Consider the following 15000-nt stretch of genomic DNA (forward strand, 5'->3'; position numbering starts at 1 on the left):
AATTTTGTAACGATCTTTAAGAAAAAGATGTACTAAATAAACAGATCTTTTAGATGAAGCTTGTTCTGTCGTTGCATCACAAGGTGCCACCATATATGTCTCAATCTCGCTGTGACTCCATCCACAGAGCACTCAGCTAATTTAATTGTTTGAGACGTCATACCATTTTGCTCAAATACTGATGCACCGATGGTCTTTGAAGTGCAAACAAGGCGATTTGTGTTCTCTGGTGTTCACATATATATTTCCATTGAAACAAAATAAAGGTTTAAATGCAACAGAAAAACAAACAAAAACAAACATTGAATCAGAAGTTAACCGCTGTTGATGCACCATCTTTGACATCACCTTATCTAACACATTACATTATTCATTCGTGACTGTTGTTTGTGTCCTTTATGATGTCTCCAAAAACAGTACGTTTCCTGTTTGGAATGATTTTCAATATTGTTTGACTCCTTGCCAGACAGACAGACAGACAGACTAAAACAATTAGCTTACTCTGTACGCATGCACATTCGGGATGAGATTCAGTACAACTTGCCACATTTAGAGCCAAAGTACCGCTAGACCAAATGCTCATGTTCTGATTCATGTTTTACAGTGTTCAAAATGGTAAATTAAACTGAAATTAAGTAGTTATTCGAACATGAAAATAAAATGACGGACAGTGAACCAATTGCCTCACCCTGCTTTGTGCTACGAGCATCACTTGGAGTACTTCATAAACTTCATCTACCATGGTTTCAACTGAAATGACAAGTCCACATTCATTTCCCTTGGAGTAAAGAGTGGGTGTTTATCACACCAATGTTGATAAGAAAGGAGTTGCAAGTGATTTCCAAGTAAAAAGTAAAAGTAAAAACTACAGTCCAGACTTCCACAACATCAACTCCTCTATTCATTGTATATTAAAGTAGACTTTAAACCAAGAAACAATGTATTCGTGTGGCTCATAACAATAACACGAGAAGCGAATCAAACTTCATATCGTGTGAAAAATATTGAGAATGTTGTCGGTTCAAAATCGCATTCCGATAATATTACATAATTCGTATATATATATAATATTACAATATTACATTATTACATTATCCTCTAATATTACATTATTCGTATATATATATATATATATATATATATATATATATATATATATATATATATATATATATATATATTATTACAATATTACATTATCCTATAATATTACTGAATAACCCCGTAAAAATTGTTAAGAGGGGAAAATGGAATTTTTTTATTTTTATAACTTCAAAAGCTAAAAAGCTGGCAGCACTCCAGGCTTATTTTACCAGATGTACGATGGACAAAACCTTGAGTGTCGAGCAAAGGGAAAGGTTTGCGCAAAACGCCGTGCAGAGCACGTGGAAACTCTGAGCCAAAACTTCTGCCGAGGGAATATAATTATAAATTTACCTCGTTTACAGCAATGGTGGGCCTCTGTTTTTATGCTTTTCCCACATGGACGCTGTAGCTGTGAGCTCAAGCTACTGACGTGATATCTGAAGTCGATAAGGGGTTTTCAATATGCTAGAGGAGCTTGTGTACAAGGCATCAGAACATCAACAACCCCTTCTCCCCATATGCCAATGTAATGAAACAATTATGTGTACCGGTATATAATTATATGCATAGTTGCGGTTATGAAAAAGAAAGAACCTGGGGAGTTGCATCCATCACGTAAGAAACCCTGAGTTAGATATTTCATTCGTAAAAGTGCTTCGTCAGGTCCCATCCCTTCGTACCAGGAAGATGTGTTGCCTGGGCTCTTTCCCTCTGTGTGATTTCCATCTTTCCATTCATTAATCAATCCCACTTTCAATCCATCAATCCACCCCAATTCCTCACCCTATCGCTCCCTGACCTACATTCCTCGTGCTTCCCAAAACGCCTTCACCCTTTCACCTCTCTGTAGAGAGCTGGTGAGCGCACATGCAAACAAGTACTGGGGGGAAGGGGTCAAAGGGTGCTCGAATGAACTCTACTCCCTTGAGGCCATGCCTGGCCCGGGGAGGAATAAAAGCCAATTGACGGAGCTGGTCGGGGCTGTTGTTCATGTGCGCTGGGGATCTCGTTGAAGGAAAGCTGTTTGCCTGTTTGTGTGGGCTGTGGTTAAGCTGTGCTGGTCTTAGACAATCTGCGCCGGCCTCAGACGATCTGCGCCGGCCTCAGACGATCTGCGCCGGCCTCAGACGATCTGCGCCGGCCTCAGACGATCTGCGCCGGCCTCAGACGATCTGCGCCGGCCTCAGACGATCTGCGCCGGCCTCAGACGATCTGCGCCGGCCTCAGACGATCTGCGCCGGCCTCAGACGATCTGCGCCGGCCTCAGACGATCTGCGCCGGCCTCAGACGATCTGCGCCGGCCTCAGACGATCTGCGCCGGCCTCAGACGATCTGCGCCGGCCTCAGACGATCTGCGCCGGCCTCAGACGATCTGCGTCGGCCTCAGACGATCTGCGTCGGCCTCAGACGATCTGCGTCGGCCTCAGACGATCTGTGCCAGCCTGAGGAAGCTGTACTGGCGCGAAACGAGCATGAGACGTGGCCTGAGCGCGAGGCGTAGACCGAGCACAAACAATGCCATGAGGTCCTTGGCAAACAGCAGTCACTCCATACTGACTTACATGATATTTTCTTTCTTTCTCGAAGAACCCCTAATTCGTCTACTTGAGACTCACAAAGGGCTTCAACAACTCTGAAAGAACCATCAATGATTGACCTCCACCCCAAGTGGGTGCAGTACTTATTCGGACCTCACACCGTTTCCTCCACTCTAAGCTTATGCCACATATACTACACCTCTCCCTACACACCATATTCATTCCTTTGCCTTCCCTCCATTTTGGGATCCGGGCAAGCCCACCTGTTTGAGCAGAGTAAGAAAGAAACACTTAGGCCTCACACTGCCTCTATACTCTTCGCCTTCCTCTCTACTTTTCCCGGATGATTGTGGCGCACCTGTCACATGTTTTTGTCCACAAGTAAGATTGTTTAAGGGGCTTTCATGTTATGTGTAAATGAAAATTACTTTTCTCCTGGGTCTTTACCTTGTGATTATTGTGCTTGTAAATACGTGCCTCATGATTATTGTTGCCTGTTGATACATGCTTTTCTCATGCTGAAATACATGCTGACGATTGCCACTCGCTTTTGGGACAGATGGGGAACAGGGGAGCGCGGCACGCCATTGCCGATGCTCGGGTCTGGACGTGCAGACATCTCACTTGGAGCGCAGGTGTGTGCCAGACTCCATTTGACATCGTGTCGGAAGCCTTGACTCTCAGCTACATCACGGCCCCATTTGGTGTGTGGTACACGTTCATGGCCGGAGAGAATGACCAAATGCCCAGCTCCATGCTAATCATGAAGTTCAGCTGCGTGGAAGAGCTCAGAGCATAATGGGGCCATTTTCGCTGCCGTACCTTCACATGCGCAGGGCCAGCGCCATGCTAATCATCCACGCACAAATGAGGGTGCTGGATAACGCTGGTCGCTCCGTCTGGTCCGACACCAAATTCATCCCCAGCCAAGGGATTATAAAAGCGCTATGCGTTCTGCATAGGCACATTCTGGAGGTGTTCATGAAGGTTCTTGGCGTTTAACATTCTTTGGCGATTAGTGGTTGGTGGACAACGGATGGAGCTTGGCAGAGCAGGGGAATGGAGCGAACGGAGTGCACGGATCTGAGCGCTGGACGAACGAAGGAACCAGGCCGAGTGCCATTATTAGAGCAGTAGCAGTTACATTTACAGACTTGCTTACACATCATTAAGCCTATCTTCTGACTCTTTCTTCTTCTTTTCTTTCTGTCTCATCTGCTCCAAATGCATATTCATAAAGGGAGCATTAGCAATTACCCTGGCCCACTTATCCGCATCTTTTACAGTTTCCTCTCTGCACATCACCTGCCCATCACTGCACCCTCATTTTGCCCCTCCTCCGACCACACACATTAGACACTCAGTTTTCCTCCTCCTTTCCCCTCAGCGACTAGGGTTGTGCGGGTCCGTCGACCTCGCATGGTAATTAAGAGGTCGCAAATATCTTGTACTTTTTCTTGTCTCTCTTTACCATTTAACATTCATCGGGAGCGTTTCTGATGGTGCCTGTTATGTTAACCGAAGTAAGATTGAAGGAGTACCAGAACGGTTTAGCTTTACCCTGTGTCTCCATTGTAAATCACGAGTTCTTTTGCGGCACCTTACCAATCCTTGCTTTCCCTACTGTACGGATCTTTTGCAAGGAATCCCTTGCTTATTGCACACATCTTTCCTTGCCCATGCTTTCAAAAAACTTTTCTACCGTGCTACCCCTCCAGGTAACTGGTGAGCTCGCGTTAGTGCTCGGAGACAGTGCGTGTATAATACACATATATATATATATATATATATATATATATATATAAATATATATATATATATATATATATATATATATATATATATATATATATATATATATATATATATATATATATATCTTCTTCTTCTTCTTTCGGCTGCTCCTGTTAGGGGTCGCCACAGCGGATCATCCGTATGATCCGCATAGTAATTTTGCACATGTTTTACGCCAGATGCCCTTCCTGACGCAACCCTGGTCGCCTCTTACGACACAGGGATATGGTACACCTATTTTAACCGGGGTATACACCGGCCCAGTACACTGGTACTCACTTCGCCGACCTCGGAAGGATGACAGGCTGAGTCAACCCCTGGTGTATTAATTCAGTGGCCCAACGGGGCTTGAACTCAGGACCTTTTGGATCCCAAGCCACTGCCCTAACCACTGCGTCAACACCAGGCTCTATATATTGTGACGTCCACGGGACTTGAACAGTCCCGCCAACGTAGAATGAGCCGAAACGATGGAGGCGGTTTATTTGTTTATAACCCAAACATGGCGGTTCTAATCGCTCTACCGCAAACAGGACTAGGAAGGTGGCACGAGTCACTTTTCACTGAGTTGATGATGTTTATTCGTTTTTACTATTGACCAGAAATAACAAGACTCGGCAAGAAGAGGGATCCGGGGCGATTCGACGGGATGGTGTGGGATCGGGCGTGGGGAAAAACACAGACAATTCCAATGAATATACAGTTCTCAATCCCTCGAAGGCGCCAAGCGCACGCACGCACGCACGCACGCACGCACGCACGCACGCACACACACACACACACACACACACACACACACACACACACACACACACACACACACACACACACACACACACACAAAACGTAGCTATTTCTGGTGGTCAGGCTGGACCGTGGTGTGGACGCAACCGTCCCTGGATCGGCGTCGGACGAGCTGGCCTTGCTCTCGTCAGGGGGGCAGGAGAAACCGTGGTGCTGTCGACCTCCTGGTCTTGGCCCAAGTCCGCTCACAGCCGCCAGGGAACCAGTTCTGGCGCCAAGTTGCGAGCAGGAGAGGGAGGCAGGTCCGCCCGCCGTTCGACCCCGTACTTCGAGTCAGCAGAACCCCAGAGCCAACCAAGGTGAGGCACGAGGCTCGGCAAGGCTCCAAGACACGATCAAGAACACGATCGATTCATCACAACCACAAGGACACTCTCTGCCGCCACAGGGAACCACACCAAAAAAACACGATCGTTCTGGTTGTAATCTTCTTCCTCTTCCTTTTCGATCCCGAACAGAACCTTTTTATCCTTCTGTCCTCGTCACTTCCAATCGAGCCGTTTATTGGCCCACCGCCTTCGCCTCCTGCCAATCGTGATCACGGGGCGGAGCCATCCGCTGCACTGTCCTGTGACGTCACGGCCAGTCTCCAGAGAATACCAAAAAGGGGTTTACGCAGACACACTTACCCTATCCCGTGTCCCTATCTAATTACGTGACAATTATCATTCCCCCCCTTGAAGAAATGAACATTTACTAGACAACTTATCACCACGGAATTGCAACTTATTACATCGAGATCCTGGTAAACTCGAACAGCATGGCATACCTAATTAAACATCCTAATTACCCTTTGAATGCATACCCCCCCCTCAAACGTAACACTGCCCCCTCCTCTGGTACCGCAGCTCCTGCAAGGTATATCACAGGCGCTACCGTACCAGCCTTAACACTTACTGACTCACACCTAATTAACCTAACGAAATAAAGTAGGAGGGGCAATGGGCAGCGAGTCGCAGCTAACTTACCTATCCTGCTTAATGTACTACCCCCTTATGGCCTTATCCTCGCCTAAACAATCATTCATTTTTTATTTTTTTTATTTCATGAGAGCACTGAGCGAAGTTGCACTCCATCCTCCGGATCATCGCTCTTGCCCAGAACTCTTCCAGTGATCTGGGGAGGGGAAACAAAAGGTTCCACAAAAACACACTTATACTTTACATTCCTACTCTAAGCCTTAACGACACTATTCACAGGATATTTACACTTGACCGCCTCCCGCAGTGGATGCTAATAGACCCAGCGTTACCTGGGGAGCCAATTTTCAAATTTGCTTGCCCCAAAATTATGCGGACATCATGCCCTTGCTGCACCTGTTAAGTTGTGCGGGATCGAGTGGGACTCACACATCTTCACAACACTCACACCATGGTCATCATCACATTTCTAGGTCATGGTCCTCATTTTAATCATGCAGGCTGAATCCCGTCGTGGCCGTGGGGTGGGTTACCACAAGATGATGGGGGCATCTCAGGTGCAACCATGCCCACAGGTAAGCTTTAGTCCAACCCAGACGTTTCTCCGCCCTGCTCCCTTTGATTCCCTCCCCCCTGGTAGCCATCAGCTCTAATCCCGTACAACACTCTGGAAGGGGTCTCACTGGCTCCTCTGGCCTTCCTGGGTCGCCAAGGTCCTACCCGCCTTGGTCGCCCAACCAGACCCTCTCCCAGTTGCCTCCAGACACTGTCACCATTAGCCACCTCGTGGTGAATCTCCTTGAAGGGGGTCGCAATTCCCGCTCACCGTGAGCTTCAGCAATCCCTGTGGACAAGCACATCATCTCCACCCACAAAACCCACATGACTTCCCCACCCCATCGGCCTTACATGTGACACCTGCATTTCTAACACTTCACCGACCATGACCTTCCCTGTTACCACACCATGTCCAATAAAAAAACAATGTGTGCACCATACATTTCACTTCTTAACTTGAAGCAACTCACACAGCACTTCTCACCCGATCCACGCACCAGCCATTGGACAGCCACTTGTGCCCGCTTTGTTACCAATTACCCAATGTCCCGATTGTCACTCTAAAACCCAGCAGAACTTACAAACCCATGCCAATTTTTCCACAATTCACTTTTTTCCACCAAAGGAGGGCACTTCGCCACAATCTCAGCAGCCGAGCATGGTCGTATATGCTCAGCCCAATCTAGTCTCCCGGACCCCCGACAGTGATCTCCGGACCCGACCTATGAAAGGGCATCTCGGATAGACCTGGCGGTTCAGCAGGAGGATTCACCCTCTCCGAGTCTAAAAGTCTATTGGAGGGTCCCTCCATCGCCGGGTACCGGCAATATCGTTGCATGTGTCCTCTTTGCCCGCACCGGAAACAACTCCCCATAAAAGGCCCCCGTGAGTATCGGTGTAATGTCTCTTCCGGTTCCGGACCCCCTCGGCCATAATCGAATTGCTCTATTGGCTGGGTTGGGCCCCGCCGCTTTGGCGCACCAACTACCGAATTACCCCTTATCAAACTTAACAGTTTCTGGCAAATTTCCTGAAACATTCGGGTAATGCCAATTTCTCCCAGCCCCCCTCCCTGATCCTGGATCTCTGCCTGTCGGATCGTCACCGATGGCCTCTCTGGAACCCGACCCGGCCGACTCCACGAGGCCAGCCTGGCTGCGCACTCGGCGGCTCGGTGAACGGTGGGTGGATCCTGTAACTCCACTAGTGCTCAGACCTCAGGGTCAGGAAGAGCAGCTAAAAATTTCTCTAGTGCCAGTCTGTCCCATGCCTCCACTGTAAGGTCCCGATACGCGATCCTGACTGATTGGTAAATGTCCTGTGCCAGCTCCTGCACTGTCTCACCCGGCTTTAATCTGCGGTGCTGGAGCTGGGCCCGCACCAGATCACAGTTTGCCGCGAACCCAAACCGACGGCTCAACGCCTCGCAAATGTGGGAGCTGGTCAACATCCCCTCCGCGATCACGTTTAACACATCTGCGGCTGGTCCCCGCAACGTTGCCACCAAATTCCCTGTACGTTCCCGCTCATTCCACCCGTTTAGTCGGGAAATGCACTCAAATTGCGTCAGAAAAGCTTCAACGCTCCCTGACCCGACAAAATTTACCAGGGGGATCACTTTTACGGTGGCCCGCTTCTCAGTTTCTCCCTTGTCCGAATCCAGCCCAGGGATCAAACACCCTTGTGGCTGCGTATCCAATTTCGGAGCCCACTGTGGCCAAAGATGTTTTGTGGTGAGGGTCTCATGGGTCAATTTTGCCTCCTGTTCCAAACGTTGAATGGACCGATTCACCTCTTCCCGCAGGATCTTCTGGGCCCGCACAACCTCCTCCAAGGCTCCGTCGCGAGTTTGTAGCTGCTCCTCAACCAACCTGGACACTCTACTTACAAAAGACGGCTCAAACAAGGCCTTTATCCAAGACTTCATCTTGGCTCATAATTTTATCTTGTTCGTCCAAACGAGCCTCCAATCATTTTACCTCCTCCGCCAAATTCATCCCTTGCTTCCTCAGCTCTCCCCACTCTTCTACTTGCAGCTGCATACGAGCATCCACACAGGCACGATGACGTTCCAGGCTTTCATCCACTTTATCAACCCGAATGTTCGTTGCATCAATTTTATCTACCAATTTTTTCCGTATATTTTCCCCCTCCAATGTAATTTCTACCTTTGTTTCCTCCAATCTATCCTCGAATTTACTTTGTATTTCTCCCAATTTAACGTCCACACACTCCTGCATCTCAGTTTTCATTTTCTCCATCTTTTCCCCCAATTCATCCCTCATTAAATCAATCCGTGCACCCAACTGTACCCCCATTACCCCCAATTGATCTGTCATTTCTGCCCCCTGTGCCGTCATTTTTGCCATTTGTGCCGTCATTTCTGCCCTCTGTGTCACGAATTGATTTTCCATTTGTGCCGTCATTTCTGCCATTTGTGCCCCCTGTGCCGTCATTTTTGCCCCCTGTGCTGTAATTGCACTCATTAAACGTTCCAACATTGTCCAGATCGTCATCGTGCCGGTTTCCGGCGCTGCCGGCTCCGTTACGGGCGATGAAGCACGGTCCACGCTCGGAATGGGGGAGGTTCCAACCCTACCCCCGTCTCTCCCCTCTTCCCCCGACTCGCTGCCAGACACGTGGCCTTCCTCCTCAAACATCTGGACATCCGCCATGGTGCAGAAGTCCCGTTTGCCGCCAATTAATTTAAATTTGAAAAATCCCGCCAAAATTTTCCCGCGCTCGGGCGCTTTTCTGTAATAATTTTATATTCCAATTCGTGGCGAGATTTTAATCCTGGTATATAATTTAGAGGGGTTCGAACATCCAACACCCTGACACCAATGTGACGTCCACGGGACTTGAACAGTCCCGCCAACGTAGAATGAGCCGAAACGATGGAGGCGGTTTATTTGTTTATAACCCAAACATGGCGGTTCCAATCGCTCTACCGCAAACGGGACGAGGAAGGTGGCACGAGTCACTTTTCACTGAGTTGATGATGTTTATTCGTTTTTACTATTGACCAGAAATAACAAGACTCGGCAAGAAGAGGGATCCGGGGCGATTCGACGGGATGGTGTGGGATCGGGCGTGGGGAAAAACACAGACAATTCCAATGAATATACAGTTCTCAATCCCTCTAAGGCGCCAAGCACACACACACACACACACACACACACACACACACACACACACACACACACACACACACACACACACACACACACACACACACACACACAAAACGTAGCTATTTCTGGTGGTCAGGCTGGACCGTGGTGTGGACGCAACCGTCCCTGGATCGGCGTCGGACGAGCTGGCCTTGCTCTCGTCAGGGGGGCAGGAGAAACCGTGGTGCTGTCGACCTCCTGGTCTTGGCCCAAGTCCGCTCACAGCCGCCAGGGAACCAGTTCTGGCGCCAAGTTGCGAGCAGGAGAGGGAGGCAGGTCCGCCCGCCGTTCGACCCCGTACTCTGAGTCAGCAGAACCCCAGAGCCAACCAAGGTGAGGCAGGAGGCTCGGCAAGGCTCCAAGACACGATCAAGAACACGATCGATTCATCACAACCACAAGGACGCTCTCTGCCGCCACAGGGAACCACACCAAAAAAACACGATCGTTCTGGTTGTAATCTTCTTCCTCTTCCTTTTCGATCCCGAACAGAACCTTTTTCTCCTTTTGTCCTCGTCACTTCCAATCGAGCCGTTTATTGGCCCACCGCCTTCGCCTCCTGCCAATCGTGATCACGGGGCGGAGCCATCCGCTGCACTGTCCCGTGACGTCACGGCCAGTCTCCAGAGAATACCAAAAAGGGGTTTACGCAGATACACTTACCCTATCCCGTGTCCCTATCTAATTACGTGACAATTATCATCTCCCCCCTTGAAGAAATGAACATTTACTAGACAACTTATCACCACTGAATTGCTACTTATTACATCGAGATCCTGGTAAACTCGAACAGCATGGCATACCTAATTAAACATCCTAATTACCCTTTGAATGCATACCCCCCCCCCACCCCTCAAACGTAACAATATATATATATATATATATATATATATATATATATATATATATATATATATATATATATATATATATATATATATATATATGCATACTCTTACGGATTTCAGAATCCGGTCTGATGAATGCATACACACATCCAGGTCCTCAGACAGTTTTTTCCTTCAATGCATGTTCTGATTAGCCCCATCCCCATGTCTAATGGGATCTTAAATGTGATGCGTTGAGAAGGGTAAAGAATAGATCCCCTTTCTTATGGGAAGACTTTTTTTTTTCTTTACGACAGACACATTTATGCACATATTTTTTCGCAAGCACTGACCCTGCCTTATTTTTCCTCAGCAACGTTTATGCACATATTTCTTTCGCGAGCGCCGACGCCCGCCTTTTTTGGAGCGCATGGGATGTCATGGTAACGGTGAGCAAGTGGGGCGGGGTGAGCTTGGGGGGGACTCTGTGCCCGCCAAGACGGGCCGCTGATATAAAAAGATTTGGAGGTCCGTTCTGAGGGACGAAGCGCGCAAGAGAGAGAAGTAAGCGAGAGAGGAAATGCGCGAGAAGCGAGTAAGAAGTGGGTGTAAGCGCGAGTGAAGAAGCGGTGTGTAAGCGCGCAAGAGAGAAAGAAAGCAAGAGTTGAAGCGCACGAGGGAAGAAGTGAGCCAGAGAGGAAGTGTGTGAGCCCACAAGTGAGCAAGCGAATGTGTGGTGTGCGTATGGGTGTCCGACCAGCGCCAACGAGACAATTCGTCCTTCCCAGTGCTTGAGCAAGCGATCGTGTGGTGCGCATATGGGTGTGAGCAGCACCAACAACGAGTGAGGCGTGGGTCAGTCACCAACGGACCGTGAGGGTCACTAGACGTCACCAGTTTCGTGAAGTGTGAGGAGCTGCCCGTGTCGCAGCACCAGGGTCTAAACCCGCGACAGACGATCTTGGTGCCCCCCCCCATCTCAGCCAAGGAACTCTGTAGTTCTGTTACAGTGGTCATTGGGTTCTTGGTCACCCCCCTTACAAAGTTCCTTCTTGCCCAGTTGCTCAGTTTGGTCAGACGACTAGCTTTAGGAAGAGTTTGGATAGTTCCATAGTCTTTCCACCCCCTTCGGGGTACCTTTCCGAAACCGTCACAATATCTTTTTATGCAATTTTGCATCATGCAACAACCTCCAGAAATGCATCCTTTGTGCCAAACGAGGTCCAACGGTATTTTGTTGACAAATTGCTCCCCTCCCTAATAAGCACCCCCTCCCCCCCCCCCACCGGGAAAGTCTTATGTATTGGACTGTGAATAAATTAAGGTTGTTGTTCGTACGTTTGGGTTTCGCCTGAGTTTTCAATGCTAAATAATGTGAAAATACAGAAGTGTCGCCCATCACTTTGATGGGCTTTTCTACAAGTGGGAGAATAAGATGTCCTGTAATGCCCCAAATTAGTACTGACAGGATGGCTTAGAGATACGCACATCACCTTAAAGCTGTCTAGCCTGAGTTTGAATCCCGACCCAGCTATTAACTGTCATCCCGGTGTTTCACAGGCAGAGCGATCTATCAAGATGTGTGCCATCCCTTGGATGGATGCGAGATGGGTGCCCCGTCTGCCGGCATTAGTTGGTGGAAGTTAAAGATCCCATGGTGTCCTTCAAGCAGAGATGCCAAGCTATCACCGGCACCATGTCCAAATTCCAAATTCCTGCCCTATCCAGCAGAGGGCATTGCATCAGCAGCACAGCCACACCAGAGGGGTTGAGGTGTTGAGGTGTTGCGCCACCTCTCGTGTTCTCAGCCAATGATGCTACTGTGGCCTTGTGTGCATACGAAGGAGTGCTACCAGGATCGATTGTACAGAGATCTGTCTCCATATAAGCCCTGTGTTAGTCCTTTGAGCTATGTATGTGATATTTGAAAAAAACATTCAAGATTTAGCTTTCAAAATTACACAGATCTATTCGTCATACTACCCAAATGGTGGAGGACCTTGAGTATCAGCTCCATGTTCTCTTTGTTCTGTTTCTTCAGCCATAGCCGTTATGTTTCCAAAAAGTTTTCAACTGCCTTAACAACCTACTTCAAAGTAGACTTGTGTTTACAAAATGAGTTAAGTTAGTGAGCTCTTTCTTGATGGTTGCTGCAGAGAGAGAGGTCAATACACATGACCATGCAATGAAGATCATGGTGTTGTGTGCTATAAAAAGCTTGAATAAAACGCCACAGATAAGCAAAAGTGAAAAAAGATAATACGAAGGCATCCTGTTAATGAAATAGGAAGGTGTAAACATTTGAAATGAGCTCATATTGTGATGCTATCTCCCACTTCGAGTCCTGACATTTTCCAAGGCTATCGGGAACATTCATTGCATGAAGTTTTTCACATTGAGTTTTAATGGGTGTTGCAAATGGCGATCCTTTAAATATAACAAACTAAACATCAAACGTTTGTTTATTTACTAGGAGAGAATAACACACTACAATCATGCTTGTACAGCAAAAGCAGCACTGCATGAGAAACGCCAACGAATAGTGTAAATTACAGTTTCAAAAGTACCATTTTGCAACAATCGTGCAATTTGGGATTGAACATAAAAAGAGGTAGCACTGAATATTTACACCAATATCAGTGTGAAAAAGTGCAATTCACCAAACTTACCGTTCAATATAATCAATTAACCATTCACCACCCACCCTCTCTTCCACCCTCATGTTGAGCAATTAAAATAAAAAGTTGTTGCATTGAGGAAACACCCAAGGTCGGAATGTTTACATCAAAAAGGCCACAAAGCTCTCTATCCGTTGTTCATATCTCAATGGTCAAACACAGCATGGCATACTGAAAGAACGATTGAAGTTCAAAGAAGAAATAACATCAGCATCATTTAGGCACCGATTAGAATTAATTTGCAATCATAAAATTGGGTTTTACTGCCAATTCCGAGGGACATTAACTGATGTGCAAAGCTATTATGGTAAACAAATCGAGATGGGGCACAAAGGCTCAATTACATGACCGAACACAGTTTCTGCACAGATAGCATTACCGACACACAGTTACTTTCTCTGAAACAAGTGGTGTATTTTGCAATGCCAGGTGGAATCGAGTAAAGGTCAGTTTGATTGACTCAAATCAACTATCGACATTTAAAATTAATGCAAAGAAAAATTTGAATTGAACAAAGTTTTTAGTTGCTCTGGCTGTTGAACCAAACCATACACTATAAACCAGATTCCAATTTTAAACTTGCATTCCCAATACACGAGTGTGAGCAGGTTTACATTCACGTGGAAAAGGCGCAAAGTCAAACACAACATCAGATCCTCGAGCAAATGTACTGCCTCTTAATCACATTCAGACTTCGCTGCACGAAGGTCGCACCAACGGCTACGATGCAGTTTTGGCCTCCAAACCAACTTCACGTATTGCTCAATTTCGCTCTTGAAAACAATGCAAGCATAAATGTGCATGGTAGTCCAACAGATTTACCATATAATTTGACAAAGAAGCAGGATATAAAAATTTTGGAATAAAAGAGGAACAAAAATTGTGGGTTCTACAAATCAAATCAAAGCACAATGGCTGATGATGCAGCCAAGTGCAGCTCCAGGTGTTTCTTGACCGAGACCGCTGCGGTAAATGAACTGCACGTCAGTACAGATGTTCTCACAATTAACCGTTCCTCTGTCCCAGAGCAATAGATTTCATTTAAAGGAACGAATGGGGATACGTTCAACCTGCCATGGCACTTGTGTTGGTGACATGAAAACCAACATGGTAAAACAACCATAAGGTGTTACAAACATTCATCGCAGAGACATCAAATCCAAAGTACCCTCAAGTAAGACATCTCCACAATTCCAATACAGTGTAAGCTACTACGTAACTCATAAGTCTTACACAAATTAGAATAAAGGAAACAAGACGAGAACACACTTGTCTGTGGATAAAGGCAAAATGATTGTGACAATCATGGATAACAAAGGACAAGACCGTGTGCAGTTTCCAAAGTTCCGCCGTTGCATAAACAATGGAGGACATCCCAAAATCCATAATCGCCCGTTCTGATTGGCTGTATCATGTACTGTCAAAGATCAACACAAATGAAGCAATTCCATGCAAACAAGAAAATTATCAACATTTAAATGTGCAATGGAATTTACAGCTATTATTTTGTGGACTTTTGAAAAGAGGACTTTTTTTTCCACATTAAGTATCGAAATGGAACAGTCTTTCTGCGCACAATGAAAGGAATGCATCAGGCACTTGGATCAGAATACAAGAAATAA

At 46.9% G+C, this 15000-nt stretch overlaps 1 protein-coding gene across 5 annotated transcripts in view; it reads right to left on the reverse strand.

Moving 5' to 3' along the window:
* Window positions 1-13144: 13144 nt before the first annotated feature.
* Window positions 13145-15000, reverse strand: part of LOC147026534 (patatin-like phospholipase domain-containing protein 7) — a 243036-nt gene continuing 241180 nt past the window's right edge. For all 5 annotated transcript variants that reach the window (XM_085882013.1, XM_085882011.1, XM_085882012.1 and 2 more), the window contains one exon: window positions 13145-15000. This exon is cut by the window's right edge and continues 416 nt beyond it. The gene's annotated coding sequence lies outside the window, so the exon portion shown is untranslated.

Source organism: Eptatretus burgeri, chromosome 5 (assembly GCF_056783735.1).
Source record: "Eptatretus burgeri isolate ZD-2024b chromosome 5, Ebu_testis_v1, whole genome shotgun sequence".
NCBI classification, from domain to species: Eukaryota; Metazoa; Chordata; class Myxini; order Myxiniformes; family Myxinidae; genus Eptatretus; species Eptatretus burgeri.